The 17,905-nt window shown below is 38.7% G+C and overlaps 1 long non-coding RNA gene across 2 annotated transcripts; it reads right to left on the reverse strand.

Annotated features, from left to right (window-relative positions):
* Positions 1-13,462: 13,462 nt before the first annotated feature.
* On the reverse strand, positions 13,463-17,905 carry LOC108498743. Of its 2 annotated transcripts, none has more exons than XR_001875292.1 (4): positions 17,813-17,905; positions 15,335-15,413; positions 14,119-14,309; positions 13,463-13,525 (listed from the first exon to the last, which is right to left on the reverse strand). It is a non-coding gene; the product is annotated as an uncharacterized LOC108498743 (long non-coding RNA). The 2 variants fall into 2 exon arrangements; XR_001875291.1 differs by having other exon boundaries at positions 15,335-15,416; positions 17,813-17,900.

A 17,905-nucleotide genomic window follows, 5' to 3' on the forward strand; every position in this document is an offset into this window, starting at 1 on the left:
CATGGCCAAGGCATCTCATGGGCCCTGACATGTGCATGTAACCAGAGCACTTGTGAGAGCCCTCAGAGATCAAGTGGCTTAACAGGTGCCAAAGATCTCATCAGGAGCTTAGGTCTAGGATAAATTTAAACTTAATTAATCCCCACAATCTTTGTTTCTAATTCCTCACATTTGTGACAACTAATATCTAATTCTAGCCAAAATATGCTCTAAATAAAAACTGCCTAGCATGGTCACAACTGTGTGAGCTTGGAGTAATTAACTCAAACAGCAGAGCAGCTATTAGTTGTAGTTCCATTTACTGATGGATCATTGTTCATTTATATTAAGTATAAATATGTCTTGGGGTTACAGATAGGCTCTGCTCTCTCACTGTGGTTGTCAGTGCCACCTCTTTATGGTTCTCCTTGACTGTCCTTTAGGGAAAAAGAGACAGATCAAAACAGCATGGCTATCAGGGCCTACAGCCTGCTCCTATTTCACGACTGACTGACATTGAGTTTCCTGGAGAAGAATCAGAGCCATGCTCAGAAGAGAGTCCCACACATACTCTCTGCAAAAGTAGCTGGGCAGGCACAAAGAGCCCCTGTCTGTACCCAGGCATACTGGAGATGAAACTCCATACTGTTAAACCACAAGGGCCAAACGTCAGCCCTACAGCACTCAATGAGCCAACTCAGTCCAATGGCTTCCTTAAACCTCATGGAAAGTCCATGCTCCTTTTGCACAGGGAGGCTACTACACCGTTACAGCCTGTTAAGTCATGCCCATCGCTGGCAGAGGCTGCATGATGACGGACATAAAACTGACATATGCCTGTGCCTTGATTTTGATTTCCACAAGCAAACCCAAATACCAAACTAAATATCCTGCCAGACATGTTATTGCACAACCAAGCATGTTATATTCTTCAGCCAGCATATCAGATGCTCTCAGGGTAATCACGTCAGTGAAACTAAGCAAACACTTCACAGCAGAATGGACTCATCCCGACAATCTACAAAGGATTAGGCAGTTGCCAATGGATGAATATTTTTCACGGAATAATCATTCTCTCTAATCCTCAGCTCTGTATCTTAGGGAAAACCCAAAAAATACCTGCCAAAAATTAGCATAGGAGCTAAAAATCATAATTCTACTGGCTCAGCTCACAGGCTCAGCAGAATTAGCAGTTGTACCACTCATAATATGATCCATGCCTCCAGTAAGGCAATCAACACCCTGATAATTTTCTCTCTTTCAAAGATTTAAATATCACCTTTCTTCTTTTACCTTTTCTTTACAAGATGGTCTACCTGCTCTGTAATTTAACTAGTAAATTAACTGAACTCCAAACATGTATTCTAAAATTGCTTTTGATTTTGAAGTCTGCTTTTCTTTAAGACCTGAAGCGTGCCCAGATGTTTGTCCAACTTTTCCAAATAATGAAGAAGGTGGCCTCTACCATACCAACTAGAAAGCAACAGTGAGGACCAATAGACTTCTATAATTTTAAAGCTATTACAGGATCAAAACAGGTTTCATAGACTGTGTTTTTCAACAAAAGTGGCATTTGCTATCAAAAATGGTTTCTGAAACCATAATGTCCAGATGCAAATGAGCTCTGCAGGGATTTAATTTCTTCCAGGCTGGATACTTGTAATTATTTCACCTTATAGTGACTTGAGATTAAGTTGTTATCCTGAAGCAAGCTGTCAAGGAATTCAGTACTTATTTTTAATTCCCTGTTGCAGCAGGAAAATATTCCATCCTGCCTATTTTATGGAAAAAATGTTCATTTGTTTGGGGTTTTTTTATTAAATATGGTCTTTAAAAAAAAAGTGAGGGTATGCCATACAAGTTGTGTACTGGGGTAATTTTGAGATATCTGCACAAACCAGTGAAATGGCATAAGCAATTTTCACACAGCTGATCTGAAAAAAAAAAAAAGCAGGTTACAAACTGCAGATCTATGAATCTCAGTCCACACAAAAAGCTGAGATCCTAGAGAGCTAAAGGAGAACACGACTTAAGGGGATATGTTAACTAACACAACATCAGCCAGGACTCTACAGTCAGACTTGACAGAAACAAGTCTGTGCTTAGTGACCAGATGACTGTGACCCTGCTGGCTGCAGTTGGTTTATCTTCACTCACCTTTCCAGGGTGCCAGTGTGTAAGGTAATGTGCAGAGAGATGAAAGCTTGCACAGCCAACACAGCATTGCTCTCTTTTCTTCTGATGCACAGGGAGGATGTGCATACCCAGCAGCCTGAGAGCCTGCTAGCCTCAGTCTTCTGACACTCTCTTCAGCTTAATAGGCACTTCATTTCATCCTTGGCATGATAGCAAGAGATCTCAAGCAGAGTTCTAATTTTCTCTTCTGCCTAATGACCACTTATGATGTTTAACCCTCCTACATCTCTTAATGCAGCTGACTAGACCAGAAAACATCACTAAACAAAGTGTTTGTTTTCAGGCAGAATGTGTAAAACATTTTTTTATCCATATTTTTAATTTTGCACCAAAAAAAACCTCCAAGTGAAATTTAAGATCTTTGAAACTGAATGAAGGTGCAAAATATATGAGTAGTGTGACAGCTGACAGAGGTCTGAAATACACTCAGCTGCTCTGAATTTTGCTAAGCCTTCATTCTGGCAAAGCTGTTGAGTTGGACAGGAAATGAAATGGAATTTGTGTTAATTTTATTTTATCATCTACAGCAGATGTTCAGGTGTTCTGATGCACAATTTCAAGCAAAGATGCTTAAAGGGTGCTTATCACAGAAGCTCATCACAGAAGCCTACTATTTATAATGGCAGCTAAAGGTGGTAAAGTGTATCTAAATAACAAGAATCAAAAGATTCAAAGAAACAGAACAACTAAATCATTCTCCCTGATTGCTGGCACACAGATGCCACCTCTGCATTCTATCTTAACTTATGTCAGTCTCATTTAACACCTTTATCCTAGTCACTAGAAAACAGAAGCCTATTTCTTTCTGAAACTATTTGCTCACTTTAAACAAGAAAAATATCTGTAAAGAACAAAAAAAGGGTAAGATTTTTGTACAGACATTACTTAACAGAAGTTTCTGTATGATATTAGCAGAAATAGGAGCAGTTTGACTCCAGAGATTACAATATTCCTTGTATTCTAATGCAGCCACCAACATACAGCAAACATATCTTTTTCTGCAGTGCTATGATTCTTAAAATTATAGGTAATTTATGTGTAAATTAGTTCCATGGCAAATATAATCATAGTGTTTGTACTATTTTTTACTTTTATAATACTGTGAAGCAGTCTTCTCACACTTTACACTGAGAAAATTTAGCTCTGAAAAGAAGTTCAATTTATTGACTTAAAGCAAACTAGAAATGTCATCTTTTGCTTTTGCTTTTCTTACTACAAAGTTATTTACAACAAATTCTGCTATCTGATTTACCTGGAACAAGTGAATGTTTCTGGATGTTCAACATATTCAGGAGGAACAGTGTCAGTCAAAACTGGCTACACAGACCTCAGAGGAGGATCCTGACCACAAACAATAATGGTAAAGTTTTGCTGGCTGGTTATTGTTGTTGTTACTTGGTATTTTACAGAAGATCACATCAGAGAAGACAATTTGGGTCATCCAGCCTATCCTCTGCTCTCTAAACTTCTCCCTACATCATTCTCACTAACACCTTATTATCCAAGCTGCTCAGCAGTGCTGCAGCCACCCCAGCTATCACCTGACCTCTTCCTTAGAGCACAGCTTCTATGGCACTCTGCAACCCCACAGCACCGTGACCACAGGAAAGGCAGCATGTGTCCCTTTCAATACCTGTAAGCCTGTAAGCCCCACCAGGGGTACAGTCAAAATTAAAGAAGACAGATCTCTGCCACTGCAGTTGTCATGCCCTGAGAGGCAATGTGCAATCCCTTGTGTCCTTCACCCTCTGCCCATGTGTATGTGCTTCCTACATATTTTCATCACCTGTGCAGAGCCACTGTCTTTTCCAAATCAATCTATACCTTTCTCCATCCCCTAGCTTTAGATCACAGAGGATCAAACATGCTACTCCAACAGAGAGGTTTAATGGTCAGTACACAACACACATGTTGATATGGGAAATTTACACCATCAAAAACACAGTTCCCCTTTCAGTACTGCAACATTTGTTTTCTTAGGTGGAGTGACTGATATTAATACAGGGAAAGTTATTTAAGTATTTTTAGAGATATTTTAAATACCTGTCAGGTGTTATCTTGCTCTTGTTCATTTTCTACAGGTAAAAAGCAAAAGTCATGGAAAAAAAGATACGGAAAAGAATGTTTCACGTTTTGTAAAACAAATACTTACATGTCTTACAAAAAATTTTATTGGTCCTTCAATAGAATGAAATTACAACTTGGTAATAGTTAATAATTGCTCTCTAATGCAAAACTGATGTGGAAGAGAACCCCAGAGGCTGTCTAGTGCATGTCCAAGCAAGATAACAATACTCAATGTTTCTAACTCGTGTTTGAAGTGAAAGACTGCAGTATCCAATATCTTCTTAGTACAGAGGAACACTGCTTAACAGGGCTAATTAGAGGTCTTCTACCTTGATGTGCAGCCAGAAACACCATTCCTACCATTTATAAACCACCACCTTTCTTCTTCACACTCACATGCATGTAGGCCACTAATTCCTTTTTCTTTTGCATATTTGTGGAGTGCTATCATGTTGCCATCTCTTCTCAGTGCTTCTCTCACAGGCCAGATTTTCTGTTCTTACTGCTCCATCCTTGTCTTATTACAGTTATCCACATCAAGTCATATGTTTGCTATTTTCCAGGCAATGCATCCATTTTGCCAATTAATCTGAATTCTAAATACTGTCCATCCTAGTTCTTCCACTTGCTTCCATTTTACAATCCACACATGAAATAAATGTATTCCTTAATAACATCAGCGATGCAAGTAGTGACTGAGACTGAAAAATGTGGTTAGAACATAATTTGATGTATTTTCTCACTTTGACCAGGAGCTTTTGATTCATTTTGTGAGCACAGTTCCCTTGTCCCTTTTTTCATAGCACAGTAATTTCATCAAGATACTTTTTCTTAGGGTTTTTTAGGAGAACAAAATATGACAGAGAGCAAACCAGCTTACTAAAGTCAGTTGGGTTTTTTCTCTATCTGAAAAGCCTACTATTCTTCACAGAAAAAAATTTAGTTGATATGACATTTTTTTCAAAATCTATTTTGGCTCTTATTTGTCATTTAGGTATTTTTCAAGCTTTTTGATTATTTCTTCTGCAACCATTATAGACATCAAAGTTAAGCTGACTGGTCTGTAATTTCCTTTTTCTTTTTTTTACTATGTCTAAGGACAGGTAATACATTTGCCCTTTCTGAAATGTCATCGTTTCTGAATCAGTTTACAGAACAATAGTTAATGGCACTGACAGTGTTTCTGTTTGTTCTTGAAGAACTCTTGAAGAAGGTACAAGTCCATTAGGTGCATAGACACTAACCTATCAAAATATTCAAACATATTCTTTCCTAGTCTGTTGTTCTGGGCTTCCTGTCACTGATGCCAATGATTAGCCATATGATCAATGCACACTCAATGTGATGGCCACAACAAGGCTGAATAGAAACCTCTTTCCCCCTTAGCATGATCTGCAATTAGCTGTTTGGGTTTATTAATTATTTGTTGGTCTTCTTGTTACTAGTAGTGTAATTATAAAATGTATCATTGTTACAGTTTACATCCCTTCTACTTGTATCTCAGCACTCCTGGTGCTGTGCACACAAGGCCTTCTTGACCTCAGTATCAGTTCCCCATTTTGTTTAGGCCTCACATGATTTAGTGTGAGCATTCACGATGTAGTGAAGTTTTTTCCTTATCCATCCCTTACACAGATATTGCATACATTTCTTTCTTTTCTGAGGCTGCTAACTCTCTTGAAACCTTTTTCCTTGACCTTCCTTCTGCAGAAAGGTTATGACCTGGCTTTTTAAAGTCTGTCTGTTGTCTTTATTCTTTTATCACTTCTCCTGTCTTTCCAAAAAAATATGCCTTTCATCTTTAAATTTCCATTTAATTTTTACCTGTTATTCATAATCAAGAAAAAATAGTTTTAATTACATTCTTTCAAGTTCTGTGCAGTGTCAAGAAATTGCTTTCAGCATACTGCAAAAGCTTTTCATATGGTTTGGTTAAAACTACATCTCAACTGACTGATAGCTTCTGATGCTCCTACAGCATTTGATCGCATTGCATTTCCCTGGGGAAAAAGTCAGAAACGCCTTTTTAGTTGCTGTTTGGTGGTGCTCCTTGTGCCCAGGATAGCCTCTCTGATGATCTGCATCACATGATAGCATTGCAAGAACATGCACTGTACCTGAAAAGAAGGAAGAAAGATACTCCAAGCTTTCCAGGCTAGGAGTATGTGCTGTACCATCTCAAAGCTACCCGTTGCAAAATAAATTTGTTCTCTCACCCAGTCTGGAAGTCTTTCCTGCCTAGCAGAGTAGAAACAACCTGTATACCCAGTAGGCTCTTTCACTGAGAGATGTGCAACTTCTACTTTTTGGAGAAACTTTAGTTTTAGAGAAAATGGGACCAGCTGCTTTACCTCTTTAAAATTATCATAACAGTTGACCCTTGTAAGGACTGTCTCATTTTCTCCTCCTTTCATTGATAGCAGAGACTCTCACTGGTGCTTGTTTACATCTCTGTTTCCCCTTTGCCTATTACATATTCTTAATTATAAAGCAATGTATTTTTCTCCTTTTATCAATCCAAATGTCTTGAGCCAACGTATATCAATATTGCAGTCATGTGAGTTATTCCCTAAAGCCTTTGCTATGCCAATTAAGTAATAATTTTAATTATGTACTGAGATTTCTATGCCTGCTCTTCCTAGAGACACAGTATTGAGTATGTGCATCTTTTCAGCTTTTCAATATTTTAGCTTCTCAATTTTTATTAAATTTTTGCATTGCCCTTTCCTGGGTATCAAGTTGTACACTATGTAATCGCTGGTCCCTTTCAACCCTATAAATGTCCCTGAATGAGAAAATTACACAGCAAATGCACAAAAAAAAATACATTTAAAATTGAAGGTGGCAGTTATAATACATTTTAAATATATGTCAGCCCAATAGGGGTTTTAGTACTTGCTTTAAAGAACAGAACACAGACTCAGAAAAAAAACCCAGAGAATTTTGCTTATGTAAAAGGAGAGGCTTCACGTCTGTCTTAATACGGCAGTTACCCAGAGCATTAAATTCAGTTTCCTGAACAAAAAGCCACACTATTGAAAGACTAAGGTGGAGGGCTTGATGCTCTGTTTATTATATTTTTTAGTGGTTTTCACAGTGTTAAAACAATTTACACCGGTTCATGTTCTCTTCCTAGGTCACTACTGCCTTCTTTGTATCCAATTTCCAAGAAGTCAGATATAAGCACTTTAAGATATATGTTCTTTAGCCTGCAATCTCTTTAGTGTCCACTAGTGACTGAATAAAAGACAATCCTGCAGGATAAGACACTGATGTAATTTTAATTCACTTCTCTTTGTTTAATTTTTGACAAGCCAGTGGTTTCTGATAAAATCATCCTCTCTGCACATTGCACATTTTCTTTTTAGATTTTAGCTGTAAGATTTTCACTTGAAGTAAACCAGCATTATACCGAGGAAAATTCTATAAGTAGTGGTTACAAATTAAACATGGTAACTAAATGTACAAAATAGCTAGTGACAGATTCTGCTATCAGTACTCCAAAAAAAAAAAAAAAAAAAAAAAAAAAAAAAAAAATGGGAAAAATTTTTTTTTAAAAACCCAAAAAAAAAAAAAAAAAAAAAAAAAAAAGGAAAGATTTACAGCCCCATAACATGTTAAAAAAAATTAAATTTTGTGTTAAATTGAAAAAGCTAAAAAAAAAGTTGAAGGGTTTGGTATTTCTGAAATGGTATCTAAAGTGTTATTGAAGCCACTGGAGTTGTAGGGGTGCTACAAAGAGAAGTGCAAGTCAGCAGTGATGGCCTATACTTATTACACAAAAATACACACTCAAGCTACTTTTTCTTGCATGCCCTTCACACTGATTCCAGCCATGTCTCAGAAGAGTCTCCTGTGATTAAACCTAACAACTTTATCCTGCTCTTTTAATTCTTTGTCTTAAGACATTGTGCAAATTATAATAGCCCAGATTTTCATACAGAAAATAATCTTCTTAGTTGATTCTCCATAGGGTTTATTTATTCAGCTTTCTTTCCCAGGTCTTGAAATAATGTAGACGGTAACCTCTTTTCCCATTTCTCTTCCAGTAAAAAAAGAAGGTATTTTTTTAACAAGAACACAAGAAACACTGTGATCAGTGCTGATCACAGAAAAATCCTTTTAAAGAATGCTTATTATTTATTAAATTTCCAGATTCAGCATAAACACATAAGGTATCCAAATTTTGCTATTTAATACTGATCAGTCCTTTTTAGAAGGTTCCCTAATCTGTACAGTTATTAAGTATAATGGCATTTACTTCAGCAAAGTCTAACACTAGGAGTGAAAGTACACGTGGTAAATCCTATTATATCTAAAGAGATGAGTTGCATTTCCTTGTTTACTTTTTAATACTCCTTTGGCAGGAACAACAAATTTTCATGTGTTTGAGGGCTTTTTTCCTTGATTATCAATTTTACCAATTGAAAGGAGGGTGAAGGTTGAAGATTTCCCTTTGAAGTGGGCAAACAAGATTCAACAAAGGGAAGTGCAAAGTCCTGTACCTGGGAAGAAAAAATCCCAGGCATGATTACAGACTGGGGACCAACCAGCTGGAAAGCAGCTTTACAGAAAAGGGGCTGGAAGTCCTGGCAGGCACGAAGTTGAACATCAGCCAGCACTGTACCCTTGCAGCAAAGAGGGCCAACATCATCTCAGGCTGCCTTAGGAGAAGCATTGCCAGCTGATTGAAGTGATCCTTCCCCTTTGTTGAGAATTGGTGAGATACATCTGAGTGTTGAATCCAACTCTGGGCTTGCCAGAGCAAGACAGAAATGAAAATACTGAAGTGAGTCCAGCAAATGGGCAAGGAAATGACAGAGGGCTTACAGCAGCCCTACATGAGAGGCTGAGCTGGGACTGTTCAGCCTGGAGAAGGCTCAGGAAGATCCTATCCTGCACAAGAATGATAAAAACAAATACTCCTGTCAGCATCTTCATATGGGAAACCATTTTTGTGTGTTCTTGGGTATCAGCCTAATAGCATACATATTCTGCACTGAGGATTATAACCTCCTGTTGCAATGGGAATGAACTCTCTCTAATTTTTTTCCATGCCTAATTATTACATTCTGTGTGTCTGTGGCTCATTAAAGAACTCTAAGACAAAGCTGCTATATATGCACAACAGAATGTGTATATACACACACAGAGATGTACATATGCATATATGCATACTGTTTTCACACACTCACATTTATAAAGACATACTATTTTTTAATGTATATGTTATGGAATGGGAACCCAATACTGCCAATAGGAAAACTAGTGGAGATTATATTTATTTGCCTTTTAAATTGGAACCAGAGAGACAACGAGAATTTATTGATACCACTTTTGTTGCAATCCTCAACAAGGTACTTATGTTTTCCAAAATTAGCACTAACATGCAATTTGGAATCTTAATTCCTGCTCTGTAAAGAAAAATCACTGAATTAAAAACTGCGTTATTGTCATGATTTAGGAATTAGTTTCACAAGATAATGTGTGGAAAATAGAGTGCAAAAGAGAGCACAGTGAGATAAGAAGAAAGAGCATGGTGAGATAAGAAGAAGCAGCATTCCCTACAGCACTATTCTGTTCTACTTCTGTTTTCTGTATGGCACATCAGGAAGTTTTCCCTGTACTTGTATTCTCTGTGTGTAGCTCCCTGCTGTTATCTACCTGGCTTTGGCTAATTGGAACATTAGCAGAATGGAGTGCTTGACTTGGCAGCTGAGGATTGCTTAAAAGTAATTTTTAACCAATGACTCATTTCTGAGTGGGCTTTATGATGGGTGGGCTCTGTCACCAACGAGATCTTTACGTCTTTGTAAAGATCATCTTATCATCCTGGGAGTCTTTGAATACCAACATGCCTGGACAAAGGCAGAATAACTGGTGAGCTTGGTGGTTTCATTCCTTTTCCTGTACCAGAAATATGAGTTGCTAACACAGCAGGAACTTTTCCTCCTTTGCAATGATACCACCATAATTTTGCGTGACAAGTAGAAACTATAATAGTGTTACAAATCTCTCTGGGTTATTTAAGAGCACTAATCAGAAAACAGCGTTCAATCGCGGTTGCATTCCTGAAATACTCTTAGCTGTTTACCCTGGGAGCAGCTGTCATTACCTCTTGTTAGCAGAGAGCCTACACAAAGAGGGTCTTTAAGGTAGCCAAGGTCGTGCCCAATCTGATCTCTTTTCTGGCAGTCCCAGAGCTGCCTGTGTGTGCTGAGCATATCCTACTCCTTTTACCTCTTCCCTTAGTATTCTACAAAACACCCAGTTTCACTGAATAGAAATACTGCTTGGTAGATAAGTACTATCAAAGGGCAAGACACTTTGCAGCAACTTTGTGGATGGGTCTGTTCCCGTGCACAAGACCCACACACAGGCTGCTGTATTATTTGCATTGTGAAACAACAGCAATGACAAACAGTGAAATGGAAGAACATAAAGCAAGCAAACAAGTCATCAGTAGAAATCCTACATCACACCAGACAACATGCCTACATTTGTACCTTGCATAGTTTTCGATAAAGCAGAGGAACCCTCCCATGTGATTAACATTTTATATACGAGTAGAGGCATATTTAACTAATAAAACATTTAATAGGTTCATGAAAAACATGGCAATTCACCGTGAGCCAGACTGAAACAGTACAGTAATCTTTATGTTCTTTTTATATATGTTGTTCTCTAGGTACAGTTTAAGATTTATCTTCACTTTAATTTTAAATCCTTTACTTTAAAGGGAGGCCAGTGACCACTCCAGGGAAAAAAAAATAAAAATAAAAAAATCAACACTGCCACTTGTTTCCTTACAAAAAAATTTCCAAAATGTAACTGCGCCCATAATTTGATACCAGCTTATTCTAAGATGAACTATTAGCAAAAAAATCCAATAAAATCCAATTATATTTTCTTGCAAATCTTCCAAGTCAGAGAAAAACTGGGTTTAGGAAAAATGCTTTGGAAGTTTGAGACTCTCCAGTATCTAGGGCTAATTAAAGGACAATGACTATCTCATTTTCGAGATTCATAGTCAACACAAAATTTTGTTACTTAAGCTTTAAGTAATTTCTTACTTAACCCAGTCAGAAGAGCAAATTTGACAAATGCATCAAAACTATATTGCTGATTCAAATTGAAACAAAAAACACATATTTACTCCTTGTGTATTAAACTGGATTCTCAGGGATATTTGCATAGGCCCCCTATTTTTGAACTCTCAGATTCGCTTTTGCTGTGTCATGGAGGTTCTCAAGAACCTTGTCCTGCTGTTACCGTGTCACAGAGGACACTAGGCACAGCGAGGCTTACGTTCTCATCGCTCATCATGCAGAAAACTGCTGAAGTAACAACATTGCTTAAGAAATTAAGACCAAGTGTAAGGCAAAGCCAGAGGGCATTTAAGTAGATAAAATCCCTGGAAGTCATCAGTAGGACCTACCTTACTGATTGGGAATGCCTTAAGCAGTAAGTTTTTAAGTATTACTGGGTGTCCCTCTCTCTCTTCTGGGAATGCTTTAAGCAATAAGTTACTAGATATTACTGGGTGTACCTGGTGTTACTTTCTCCCTTTCCACTCCTGGGAGAACTGAGCTTACATAGCTATGTCCCACAGGGACACAAACAGAAAGGTATTTGGTATGACTACTCTGGCAGTCATATGCTACAGTACTGTCTGCAAACTCAGGATATTTTAGCTGTTCATACACATGAATACAACCTAGGCTCTCAGAAAGCCTGTGGTTACCTTTTCATGTGAAAATTTGTTAGTTTGTGGGGGTTTTTTTCCTAGCATTAAATACCAGAGATTTCCCTATTTGCCATAGCAAGCCTCTTACTCAGTATGACATGCTGACTGGTTGAGACAGTTTCAAAGCTCTGGGACAACTACGGATCTGGCAGATCTCCTTATGGCTGGGACCCAAGTAATTAATCACGTGGAGTGGTCATTTGGTGAGAGTGGGAAGCTTTTCACTATTGATGGAAATAGGCCAGGCTGAAGGAAGAAGAAGCTGAGAAGGAACCAGATATAATTGATTTGAAATCCCACATTGTGAGTTAGAATGCTACTAAAAACTTCCTCCTTCTCCTCAAGCATTTACTAGCATTTCTACACCATTGTGTGTGCATATCAATTATGCACATTATTTTTCTAATGTATCTACAGTACACCTATGTTCATCACCGCTATAAGCACGTACTTCTGATGTGCCTGGCCTGCCTCTTCTCAGGTTTCTCATGTCAAAATCTAGACTCTTAATTCTATCCAATACATCTTCCTGGTCCTAAATCAAGCACCTAGAGAAGAGTTGTGCTTTTGATATATTTCTTTCCTCAGAGAGCTTCTCCTCTGAAACAGATTGTTATTACTGATGAAAGTCACAGTCCATAATTTCACACTGACTGGCCATATAACAACATATTCCCTCCCTGACCAGCTCCCACATCAGGGTTTGCCTCAGAAACAGCAAAAGGTATTGTGGGCAGAAAAATGGAGTCTTGTTCCCTTTAATCCAAGCCTTCTGCAAGTCAGTGTTCCCACAACATACTGAGGGAAAGCTAGTTTTCAAGACTATTTGTATTCACCTCTTTCTGCAAACAACAGCCTACCAGATGAATAACAGATGAGATGGGTACATATCCACTAGCTGAGCAGTTGAATAAGTACATAACAAGGCACATACTTGCAAACACCTGTCTGTCACTGCAAACAAATCCTACCTGCAGAAGGTCACCTCCCCCTCATGCCAAAACATTGTGCCTTTCTCTGTAGTGGTTTAGGACTCCACTCTTCATGCTGACCAGCTTTCTTGGCTCAGCACCAGATATCTTCCTGGGCATCCTGGATGGTGAAGTCAGTAGAGAATTTCATTCAGGAATAAAACACCTAAATACCTTCTTTAAGAATCTGTTCTTGAAAATCAACATCAGACTTGGCTACAAGCAAAGTGATTACACCTGAAACCTTGGTTTCAGAAAAAATTGAGACATTTTCACGTAAATCATCATATAATTGATCCAACAGATATTGTATTCGGGGAACAAAAGTGACAGGCATACATTAGCAGCTGTCACACTCTTAAATTCAACCTCCCTTCCCTGTGCCCTTTCCCCAAAGAGCTTCACCCTACTAACCATTATGCAATGTCAGAGCTGTCTGGAAATACATCTCCTGAATATAACAAGTAGACACATGAAAAATTAGTCTCAGTAGATGTAAGTTTCTTTGCTGCTGCTTTTATTTGTGAAAATTCTCTGCTTTTAAACTCTGTACAGACTCTGTGACCTGGAGGCAGAGGAGAGATGGTAATGGAATAGGTCAACTTTTCTGTTTGTTGGTTTTAAGGAAAAGTTCTAGTGCTTATTGAACTGATGAAGTCTAGCTGCCTATGTTTTTTTTTTATCTTGTGGTTGACTGCAAGCTCTGATTAAAGCTTCTCCCAGGGAAGGGGCACTTATAAGAACTCTCTCCAGAGTGGGTTCTCTACTATATGAGCTCACTCTTCAGCCTTTAGTCAGGGCACTTCAGGAGTTTCCAATCTATCTGGCTTGCTAATTTCACAAAATTTATAAGAATGTAATTATCTTTGGATTCATTTAATTTGCCTTTAATTCATCCACCAAATTCAAAAGTTATTGCTGGCAACAGAGAAGCAAATTATAATTAAGTAAGAAACTGGGCTAAAATCAACCACGGGGCTTCCCTCCTTCCCTTTCTCTCATGCACATGCATGCACAGAGAGACATACAAAAAGAGGGAAGAAAATGTGTGAGAATATCTTAACATAGCTGATGAGAGAAATGAACCCTGATAGGGCAGGTTGTCCCCCATCTGTACACTTGCCCTTGAATTCCAATGATCTCTAAAAATCTTCCTACCAGCTTGCAGGTTGGTGGGAATTCCTTTTGTTGTTTCTTCCTATCCAGTGACATCCTCTTTGCTGCCTTCAAGTAAGGGAAGAATCTCCATTGCAAACATGACATTCACTGCAACCATTGCTGGAGTAACCTCAGCTGCTACCAGCAGCATTGAGCCCTCAAGGCCAGACGCACAAAGCTGAAGGATTCTCCTGTCAAGAAAAATATACTGTGACCTGGTAAAAGATAAAGAGAATCTTAGAAAGCTTCCCATTATCTTCCAGTATTTCTTGCTGGTCTGTGTCATTGCTGCTTTATGTGGAGAGAGAAGTGGAATGAATTTTTTTCAACTAAATCTCATCTTTTCTCACCATAAAAACAGGTCAATCAAAAATCTAAAGGAAGTCCCTTCAATAAATTTTCTGCCATAAATCTAGCTGGTGTTCCACTGTTTATAGCTGCAGTCTACTAATCTGTTCAATCTCTTTATCACAAGGGATTTCATTACAGTCCCGTTAGTAATTACTCACAAGAGTTAGAGTGCTGTCTCCATCCAGTGGTGAAACATTAAAAATGCTGCTTTCCCACAGCTTCAGTTTTTCAGATTTTTTGCAAAGCATGAAATACGTGATGTCTTGATTTTAAATTGCACAACTAGCAATCAGATGATGACATTGAAAGATCCTATATGAGACCTAAAAATGCACATTCCCTCTGTAACAAAATGGGGTATTCTTTTATAATGAAAATCTCATCAACAAATGCCATGGGTTTTAATTCTTATCCCCCTTCAGATTTCAGCTTTCTCTTTGAAAGCTGATATTCTTCTGCCAACATAACCATATCTGGACACAAGAAAGCAGAGTCCCACCTACCTTCCTTTCCTCTTCCTCCTCCAGTTTAATACAGCTACATCAATAACCTCCTCTTTGTTAATGCAAAAAAAGCACTTCTAGCAGTTTATATTTTTCAAACATGGCAGCAGGAGAACACCACTAAAGAGAGTGCAGGATTTGACAAACTACCACGGCTTTGCCGAAAGAGACTCAGTAATTAGTTAAGCTCCTGGTTCATTACCTTTCTTATGAAATGTTAATTTTAGCTACCACAGACAGAAAAGAACAAAACACAGGCAGAGCTGGCTAGCAGCACCCAAAGGAAAGCCAGGTTTATTCCTCACTGTAGCAGCTTGTGCTTTAAGTCTTTCAGAGACCGGATGCCCCAGCTTGACTCTTACCTTGGCCTCCAGGAATACATTCTTGTTTTCCTTTCTCTTTGTTTTTGGCCTGGCCTCAGGAAACACTCAGTCTCTGATTCTCCTCAAAAAGAAGAGAAAAAATGATGCTGTTTCAGTAGGGCAACAACTTTATAAAAAATGGTGTGAAAGGTTAATTCAGACAATAAATGGCCTGTGCCAGGCTCTCAGCAATGTTACATTGACCTGCTCTTTGTTTTGTTTTGTTTTCCCTAACTGCTTTTGAGTATGCCAAGGCCTGGCTGGTCTCCAGAAACCAGGAGCTGCAAAACAGTGCAACTCCATTTCTAAGTCATCTCCTTGGACTACCCTCAAGGCAGCACTGGCACAGTTCAGACTGTGTGTCTTTGTATTGTGAGGGCGCTGCTGAAGCCTGTACAGATGCACTGTATGTTCTGTGTGTGTCTGAAGCTGCAGTATGGGACTGGGAAAAAATCAATTTTTTCAATGTTACCTTTCAGCATTTTAAATCCATGTGTGGCCCATTCTCTTTTGAAGGCATGATAGCTCTCAAGTTGATAAAAAAGAAGTGTCAGCAAAGTTGTGCCTGAGAAATTTGGAGAGCTGCTGCTGAATGCTCAGTTGCTATTCCCATTGGCTGCCAGGTCATACTCCTGATTGCAGAAAGTTTTGAAATAAGACTTGCCAGAAAGTTCAGGAGTGTTTGGACCACCTCCTTGTTTTGGATCAGTTCCTAGATAACAGTATCAGCAGACAACTTGATTCATTCAAATGGTCCTTCTAAACTGAACAGGACCAGCAAGTTATTAGCACACCAAGTTATGTATGAAAATATGCTGAGAATCTAGTTTTAATCTCCCATTAGGTCAAAGTGCAAATCTGGAAGTACTGGGGATAGTTCTCCTTTCATTGCCGAATCACTAATTTAAAGCTATTAATTTTTATGGAAGGAAATCTACCTCCCTCAGGAAAAGCATTAGTTTATTATAAAACTAAGAATTAAACAATCTTCCTTTTTATTTCACATAGATTTCTTTAAAATAAATAATGTATTTCTTTGAAAAGACGTGACCTTTTGAAAATATTTTCTCCAAGTCCCTAGGACTTTTCTATCTCTCTTCCTGGCCAACTGTACACCCACATACACGACCACACCACCACCCTCAGGCTCCATTGTCAAGGAGAGCACTCAGGTGGGACGTGGATGGCTCTGCTGGTCCTTTGAAGAAGACACTATAAAACATCTGCATACCTGAAACAGTCAGATGAGAGAAGCTGTGAGCTGTCTTCTCTGCTCAGGAGCAGTTCAAGAAGTCCAGAAACAGTGCTATTGGAGCCACCCTGCCCCTAGGCAGGGGCCCCTGCTCCTCCTGCTATTTAGGTGAACCCCACATGATCTGCTTTGCCTAAAAAGGATGTATATTTTTCCATTAAAAAACAATCATAGAGAGAAAAAATTGTTACCCTTGCCATTCAAGGACAAAAGTATGGTGCCAAGGAGGCGGCTGTTAATCAACATGAGAGCTAGCAGCAAGTGCAGGTAGAACACAGACTGCTTCCTGAACACTGTGTATTCAGTGGGGATGTGAAGTTAGGTTCTAGCCACTCCTCATCACGCTTACTGCCACATTCACCTTCATTTTTCATCTTCTTTAACAGATGCATTTTCCTAAAACCTTGCTGTAAGAGATACTTGTAATCACCTACCTGCATTTCCAGACAATAGGATTGTAAAGGTACAGATTCCTCTTAATGAGACAGAGACTGTCTATGATATTCAGCTGATTTATCAGTTCACGACCTTCCACCCCATGACTCACAAATCCTCTGGTCCCATCAGCCTGCAATGACCTGAGAGTTCTCCACTATACTTTACACAGAAGTAACTCTGGCAAATTTACAACACCCTTGGGAATAGGTCCTGAACTGCTCAAACTCTCATATACGTCACTCATTGTATTTAAATCTTCTGGTCCATGGAATTATTCATGTACTCTTTGTCCAAGGAAAGAAAAATTAGATCATAGAGGTCTTTTCATGGAAAGGTTCCTCTGTTTGTTAAACTAAAATAAGTCAAGATAGCTATCACCCATTTCTTCATTCTGATTGCAGTGTTTCCAGAATCTCACAGTTACTTGTAGTGTAGGGCTTTGCTTAAATCATAGCAGTCATGTTCTGAGTAACTGCCAGCAGAACTGGCAGTGACCATGTTTCACTGGATCCTTGCCTAGTTTTGTTTCTCAGATATCTCTCTTGTTCATCCCTGCAAATAACTGCAGGCTCAAGGTTAAGTAGATTTGAAGCTTTTACATGCCTACCCCCACCCCACACAGACTGTTGACTGTCACTCTGGGGACTCACAAAGCTTCCTAACCCCTGCTAGGGAATCCCTCTAGAAGCCATTGATGACATTTTTCCTCCCCTAGTCCAAATGATGACTTTGAGGTTAAGTCTTCTCAACAGATAGTTAATAGCAAACAATAGGAAATCTGAATGAACCTCCAAAGAATCCTCCCTTTGGAGTTAGCTGCATATCTAAAGCAAAGTTTGCTGCCTGTCTTTCAGGTCTATACAGTGGACACTGTGGTTCTG

The sequence above is a fragment of the Lepidothrix coronata genome, unplaced genomic scaffold (assembly GCF_001604755.1).
Source record: "Lepidothrix coronata isolate B3197 unplaced genomic scaffold, Lepidothrix_coronata-1.0 Scaffold63, whole genome shotgun sequence".
NCBI classification, from domain to species: domain Eukaryota; kingdom Metazoa; phylum Chordata; class Aves; order Passeriformes; family Pipridae; genus Lepidothrix; species Lepidothrix coronata.